Here is a 7,590-nt window from a genome sequence, read left to right on the forward strand (position 1 = left end):
TTCAGTGCACACCTTTCAGCTCTCTCCCCCAAGGTCAATCTATTTATGTTGGTTTAGTTTCCATTCCGAAGTAGTAGTATACGGATCAACTGCTCCCGGCTTGGAGAGGCTCATGCTTGATCTCAACGCCCTTACGAGGTAGTGGGGTCCGATGGAGGAAAGCAGAGGTGGAGGAAGGGCCACGCGAACAAACTTGGATCCCAATTTGGAGCGGGGGGTGGCGGAGAAAGAAGAAGAACTCCGTCTACTCGGGGAGGAGATTGAAATGGTGGACCGAAAGGAATGGTCCATCTTGGAGGACGGGGCTGCCTCGTGGTGCGAAGACATTTGAGTGGAAAGGGAAAGCAAGAATTTTGGAAAGGGATCTCCCTGCTATATATGACAAGGGGACTGATCCCGTGCGTGGCATGGACCCGCCCGCATCCAAAGTCGAGCAAGGACTCGGTACCGACAATAGTGACGGTAGCTTTCTATCCCCTCTATTCAAAAAACTCCTTATTCCCTTATCTTCCAAGAATGGATTGGAGAAAGGCTGATTTGAGAGAATTGCATGCATGCAAGGTCTCTGCCAGCCAACATTGTAGCCCCCGATCCGTCCCCAGATTCGATTCATGTATTTACTAATACTTCTGCTACCCTTGCTCGGCAGTTCCGCAGCAGGTGCTTTCGGACCTTTCCTGGGCTCCGAAGGAAGCGCCATAGTAAGCACTACGTCTCTCTCATTATCCAGCATTTCCTCCTTGACCCCTTCTTATGAAGTCGCACTGGGAGCTAGTGCTTGCTATCCCAAAGCCCGTGGATCCTATCCGAAATCTTTGATGCTTCTTGTTCGCTTATTGAAGAAGGCCTATTGTTGTTAGGCCCTAGTCATGTTCATTTTGCTTACATTCAACAGTAGCTTGGTCCATCTTTATTCCATTTCCTAAATGCCCTTTAATGGTAAGGGGATCCACATAGCCCTCGATTTTCTTTTTACTGTTCAATTTGCATTTTATTGCTGGAGATAACTTTCGAAAATCATTCCTGGGATGGGAATGGGCAGCATAAAATAGTTCATGAGCTATTGATTAACGGAGCTCTTGCCAAGCCTCGGAAGGAGAAGTGAACGGAGGAATAGAGATGGAATGGAGCTTGTGTTTGCTCTTGATCTAAGGCCGGGGCAGGAGTCAACAGCAAGGGCTAGGGAGAAGGGAGGGAGGAATAATCGGAGGGCCAGCTCGTCTGAAAAAAAAAGGGCCCTTCATTGGATAGAGGCCAATAGTCCGAATAAAGATCCATTTTTTATTTTTGGCCTCGAAACTTCAAGTCTTGCAGGGGCCCATCCAAGCATGATAGTGGTATGTGGCCAATCCTAGCTACCCCTAGCTGTGAGTGTTCATTCCATCCCTACATCGCCGTATCCCGTGATTCCCTCGAGATTAGCAGTGGACTCCTTATTTGATTCTTATACAGCTATAGATTCTCCAAGATCTCCTCCTGCCTCAACTCCTCTTCTTCCGCCTCCTCCATTCCCCGATCGACCTGGCTGGCCTCTCAATCCCGAGTCTTCTTTCTCCCGCCCCCGACCCCCCCTTACTCAACAATTGGCCTTTCAAGTTCGAAGGAGGGATGTGCAATACTTCCAAATGAGGGCAAGCTGGTCTTGCTTCTCCACAACCCGGGTCCTGGCCGAAGATGCAACCTGCCTTTCCAATAGAGAAGGATGAGGCAACATTCATGGGGATCAACATAGTTCTATGCTCCTCCCTTCCCTGAGAGACAGATATCTTAATGGAAGGAGGGGGAGACAGCTATAGGCTCGACTGAGACTAGCTACTACGTCTTCCTACCCCCGGATAGTCTAGTCCCTGTCGTCATGGGCCCGAAGGAGGTTCCCGTACGGATAGGAACCTCTGTTTGGGTATACTGTTGGGGTAAATAGCGATGCACGAGATGAGCCCGGAAGTTGCGTTTATGTCATCTCTTGCTACGCATGGTCCTGATCAAATGGGGTAGCTCTAGGAGAATATGATCTCGCAGCGAAAAAGCCGGCATGTAGCATATTCTACGGAGTCCCCTCGGCTTTAGCTGTGCTCTCCCTTCCTTCTCGTTCCCCACGAGTTGCAATGCTCCCGAAAAAATTTCTCGGATGAGATATCAAATCATTTACTCCCCCTTTACGTCTAAGGGCAGGAAAAGGATGAGCATAACTGGCAAGAGAAGCGGTCAGTCAGGTTTAGGCGGGTTGGTACTGAATCAACTAATGAGCGGGGAGGGGCCCTTTAGTAGCAATCAAATCTTTCGGAATATTAATTGTAGCGTGGTAGCGTACAATGGTTGCTTTCCTATGCCGTTCCATTCATACGAACCCAAGCCGATCCGATTTAGGCTTAGGACCCAACTCCGTTCCTTTCACAGGTGACTCCGACTCCTAGGGTGAGGGTGAGCTCCCAAGCGATTTATTAAGACTAAACTCCGTTTTAGTTGGCCTCCTTCGACCCAACTCCGAACCCTTTGCCTGGCTCAGAAAGACCTGAGCCTTCCGGTTTATTGCCAAAAAAAAGCTTTCCAACCAAGCAAGAAGACGGATGCGCGTGCGTTAGCGCAACCTCTTCGCGCTAGGCGCTCTGGAGTTGATTCTTTCGCCCCGATGCGGTAGATAAATGGATAGGTTCGCGATAGGAGGACTGGCCCTTCACTTGCATGGGATAGCGAAGCCGCTCCAATCCACTAGCAAAAACCACATTCTTAGACTCAACTAAAATGTTGTAGCATTGATTGAGCGAAGCCGCTCTGCAATAGTGAAGGAGCGGCTTGTCTGTCTCATAGCAGGCAATTTCCTTTTTGCTGTCTACTTAATAAGCTCCTTTTTCGCATGCGCTCTACTGTATCTGCCGCAGGTCTTATCAGCTTATGTACTAAGCGAAGCCACCTTCGGCCCTGAGCTCTCATCAAAGCCGCCCTCGCTTCGGCGGGCCCTTCACTCATTGATATAGTGAGGTCGCTCTGCTTCGTAGACAAGGCGGCTCGCCCCTATCTCTAAGGGGGCTTACGAAGGAGTGGAGTCGCACGGAACGAAGGCACGGATTATATACCAAGTCTTTCCTATTCTCCTAGTCTCGCAGTTGTCAGCTCCAACGCTTTGGTTTTAGCTACTTGGCTTCTTTGTGTTCGGGCTTTCGAGTTGGATATCACCATATACTAGTGCTAGTGCGGGTGAAAGCCTCTATGGGAGAGGAAGGGATCATTGAGGGCATTCCTGGTCAACCAGTGCATTCATGCAGCAAGATTCAGATTGAATGGACATAGAGGGAACGGAGTCTAGTTCCGTTTTCTGGGTGAAAGCCTCGAAAAAGGCTTCGCCATTTCCTAGCGCGCCCCTATATATATATGTTTTGGTTTTCTTCGCTCCTTCGTTTGTGATCTACGACCACCCTCCGTTTGCTTTAGCACGTAGTGAACTCTGCTTGCTGCGTCAGGTTAGCCGAAGAGGGAGGTTCTTACTAACCAACTGGCGCAACTATAGCTACTAGAGCTGCCCTAACAGAGCTTGCTACAAGAGCGGCGTCAGCTGATCAGCTACTAGTCTTTGAAAGGCGGCTACAACAGCTGCATTAGCATGAATGCCAACTTGCTGCCAACTGTCTTTGCTCTAACCGCTATGAAAGTGGATTTTCATCACCTCTTCGGTGCCTGATCTACGACCACCCTCCGTTTGCGCCTTCGGAAGTGTCAGAAGCCGCTCCTTACTGAACTCTTGATTGAGACAAAGACGTCTGTTCAGAAGTCTTTGTTGTTTTAAAGCCGAAAGCAGATGATAAAGACGTTCCAGTAGATTAAGCCGAGCTGAGCTGGAAAACTAGTCAACAGTTAAGCGCAGAAGAATGGTAAGGCGTACTGAGTTCGTGATTTATCGATTTGGTTTTTGAGATGCCTGGTTTTCTGGCTGCAAAAGGAAGAGCTTTAAGGCGAATGCCGTATAATAAAGACAAGATAGACTTTGACCAGAAAAAGCCCGGCAACATGACGTTCTTTCTTCTGTTGGGGAGCAGCTGCTAAAGGAAGAGGAAGAGTGAGTTTACATTACTACTGTTCACTTGTCCGAAAGCCAGGTCCGAAAGCTGCAAAGATACGGCTCACAACAAAGCCGTATCGCTTTCGTCCCCTCTTCTTTCAGTCGAGCTACTTCGTTCCTCGCACTCAGCAATCAAACTACTGCGCCAAATTCTGCCGGGGTTGGCAGAGTCAAGGCAACATGAAATATTCCGTGTCCATGGCTACTGGATGTGGCACCGGGAGAGAGTGGTCTACGATCAGCCATTTACTAATAAGTGGCACCGGGGGAGAATCTTCATATTTACTCAACCTCTCAGCTTACTCAAATAAGGGGGGCTCATCCCTTGCTTGGTGGGGGATGAAAGACAAAGAAAGGGATCAGGGGGCTTTATGATCGGAGAAAGGGAAGGGGCGTGGTTGGTGTGTCACTGGGTCGGTGGGGGAACCCTAGGAAGGGGGGACGACCCGCCGAATTCACATCAGAAATCGCCAACATGAACACAAACGAAATCTTGAATTGCGTATAGAAACAAAACGAACCACTTCTATTCTCGGAGCTGAGGTATATGAAGAATGGCTTTTTGGTCCCTTTCGTCCAGTGGTTAGGACATCGTCTTTTCATGTCGAAGACACGGGTTCGATTCCCGTAAGGGATAGGTACTCATTCCCGGCCGGCGGTATCATTGCTGAGTGATCGCTCGCTATCTGGCTGGAAAAGGTGGTCCGGAAGCTTCCTCTCTCCCAGCAAGCAAGACGAGATCTAGGTTGGGTTAGGTCTCTCAGTAATGGACTTCCTTTAATTCTTCCAACGCGGCTGAATTTGTCCTTTCATAGATTCTCGAACCTCCGACAGAAAGAATCTCCATGCATGCCTTCTTTCTCTCCTCCCCTCAGCCACACATCTCTTTCGTTTGCCTGCTTTTGGCCGTTTTTGTTAGGCATTGAGCCCTACCGCTCCGTGGGGTGCTGAGTGGTGTCCTCCCCTCCCGAATACCGAAGACATAGTTCCGTCTATGGAGCAAAAGTTCCTAGATGCATGGCAGTAACCGGTTCTATACATCTGCCCTTCTCTCGCCGCCTTCTTCTGTGGCCAAGTGGAAGCGGGCCTACCACCTTTCTTTTTCAAGGTTGAGCTTGTTCAATTGAAGCTAATGCTATGCCCTTGTTCAAGAGAAAGCGAGGACGGCACTTTTAGCTACCGGCCCAAACAAAAGAGAGACGCCTCTTGATCGATCGATTGATTAGATCGAAGGGTTGGTGTGGCCGGTACAGGGGGGGGAGGGCCCTTCATTGGAGCCCGAATCCAAGAGGCTTAGATTGGAGGAATCCAATCTAAATGAGGGTTCTCTGTAACCCGGCCGGGACTCGCCTGAGTCCGAGGATATCTTTGGGGAATTGCCTTCTTTGGGGGAGGACTTGGCCCTTCCTACGGCGCCCCGCTATTGAATTGAATTTGGATCGGGGAGCGTGTACGCCGGGGTCTCCGTCTGAGTCCGGGAATTCCTATTGGGTTGGGAGAGTCTCTCTATTAAATTTGACCATTTAATGGTCCGTACCGAAACACCGTTGCCGCCGCAATGGTCTCTCCCAGACTTTTCCCGGGCGGTGATTGGGGAAGAAGCGGCTCAAGACCTATCCTATCTAAGGGATGTCTTATCCGATCTTTCTCTGCATGGTTCGCAGAGTTGGTATTGGGAGGAAGCTGTAAAGCTTAACACTCGAATTACCGGCTCGGCGGGATAGCATCTTAGTCAATTAGTAAAGCGGATTTCTCCCTTTGCATTTCTCCCTTTTCTTTATATATATTTTTTATGGTATTATCTCCCAGAGCAGGTGAACTTACTACTCTATTAGAAAGCAGAATTAGCAACTTTTACACGAATTTTCAAGTGGATGAGATCGGGCGGGTGGTGCAATAAATTATAGACCCCCGTCGGGATCTCTTTTTCTTCCTCATTCTGATTTTGGTTTTCGTATCACCGATCTTGGTTCGCGCTCTATGGCATTTCCACTATCAAACTAATCCAATCCTGAAAAAGATTGTTCGTGAAACAACGCGTGTGTTTATTTATAAGGTGCGCTCCTTCCGCGAGGCGGATGTAAGGGAAGCAGCACGCGGTCTACAACGCGGCGTTGACGGTGGAGTGCGCCCGCCCCCAAAAAGAAAGAGAGACAACAACCCAAATAAGGAGGGGGGGCCCTCCACTTCGACTTCTGAAGGCCAACCGGCAAGAACCGGCGTTCCCGACCTCAGTCCAAAGCTGGCTGCTCGCGTGGTCAAAGGGATCCTGGAAGAAGAAGCGCGCTGGCCTGGAAAATATCTGACCGTACCTAGCGAAGAGAGGATCGGAAAGGCAATTCTGGAACTAGGCCTAAATCCGAGCCTCGTCTGGGAGGATCTCCTTCAAAAAGGGACCGATAGCCAATTTTGGGGCGAATTGGAGCGAAAACTTCTTTTGCTTCAGAGGAGGTGATCTTCTCTGCGCAAGGCGCTGTCGGTATTGGAAACGTCCTTAGTTCCTCGATCGATCCATTCCGTGGCGTGAAATCCACCATTGGCTAAACAATCATTTGGTTATGCTATTTTGGGCTTTGCTCTAACCGAAGCTATTGCATCGTTTGCCCCAATGATGGCGTCTCGGATCTCATCCGTATTCCAATCGAGAAAAGGTGTTGATTTTCATATAGCACTTCACATCACATAAGTAAAAGGTTGAAGTAAGCGGGCTACTCCCCGAAAATGCCCCACCCGTAGGTTTGTCGTTGGGGCCTTGCAGCAAAGAAGTCCGTCCTTCCGCCCAATTATTATATTAGGTGTTGGCGGTGGTCTACGATCACCATAATATTAGGTTGCGAGCCTTTGGCTCGCTTTCGCCCCTATTTGAGTTAGCTGCCTTGAATCTGTTAGGGACCACCGTTGGCCTTGAATCTGTTAGGGGACCAAATTCTAAGTTCACGTTTTGGTTTGATTGCTGGATGCTTCTGATCAATAGAACAGGAAGAGGAGTCAGCCAAAAAGAAAGACCACCAAAAGTAACGACCACCAAGATAGGCATAGTGATTCGATCTTTTGATCACCCATTTTTGGAAAACCTTTTTAGGGGGCTTCCGCCTTACACACGGAAGATTGGATTGCCTGAATCACGAGTCTTATATACTGTGTTACGATCACCTCATATTGATAAAAAGTCCAGAGAACAATTTGAAATGGAAATCAAGAAACAATTAATTGTTATAAAAACAGAAAGGCATGAATTGCGCAAGAAGTTCTTTCGGTTAAAACGCCGTGCGACTCGGAGGACATAAGACTTCTTGGTCAAGCCAAAAAGATTGCCGACTGGATGCTCCTACCCCACCATGCCTGGCCCTTTACCTTAAGAAGAAGGGGGGTATGAAGCGTGGGAAAGAATGCAAGAAGTGTATGATACAACAGGTAACCTTAAGGAGTGGCGGCAAAACTCTTGATTGATCAACGCGAGTGAACTGTGCTTAGACGCTTCGTAAAACCGCACCACATCTACGAGAGGAGCTGATGGATGAGTAGGCTTCCCCTTT

General features: G+C 48.9%; 1 non-coding gene across 1 annotated transcript; it reads left to right on the plus strand.

The window, feature by feature from the left end:
* Window positions 1-4,619: 4,619 nt before the first annotated feature.
* TRNAE-UUC (transfer RNA glutamic acid (anticodon UUC)) lies at window positions 4,620-4,691 on the plus strand. Its single transcript has one exon. It is a non-coding gene; the product is annotated as a tRNA-Glu (tRNA).
* Window positions 4,692-7,590: the final 2,899 nt, after the last annotated feature.

Source organism: Hakea prostrata, chromosome 7 (assembly GCF_041222555.1).
Source record: "Hakea prostrata isolate BN-2017 chromosome 7, UWA_Hpros_2, whole genome shotgun sequence".
NCBI classification, from domain to species: Eukaryota; Viridiplantae; Streptophyta; class Magnoliopsida; order Proteales; family Proteaceae; genus Hakea; species Hakea prostrata.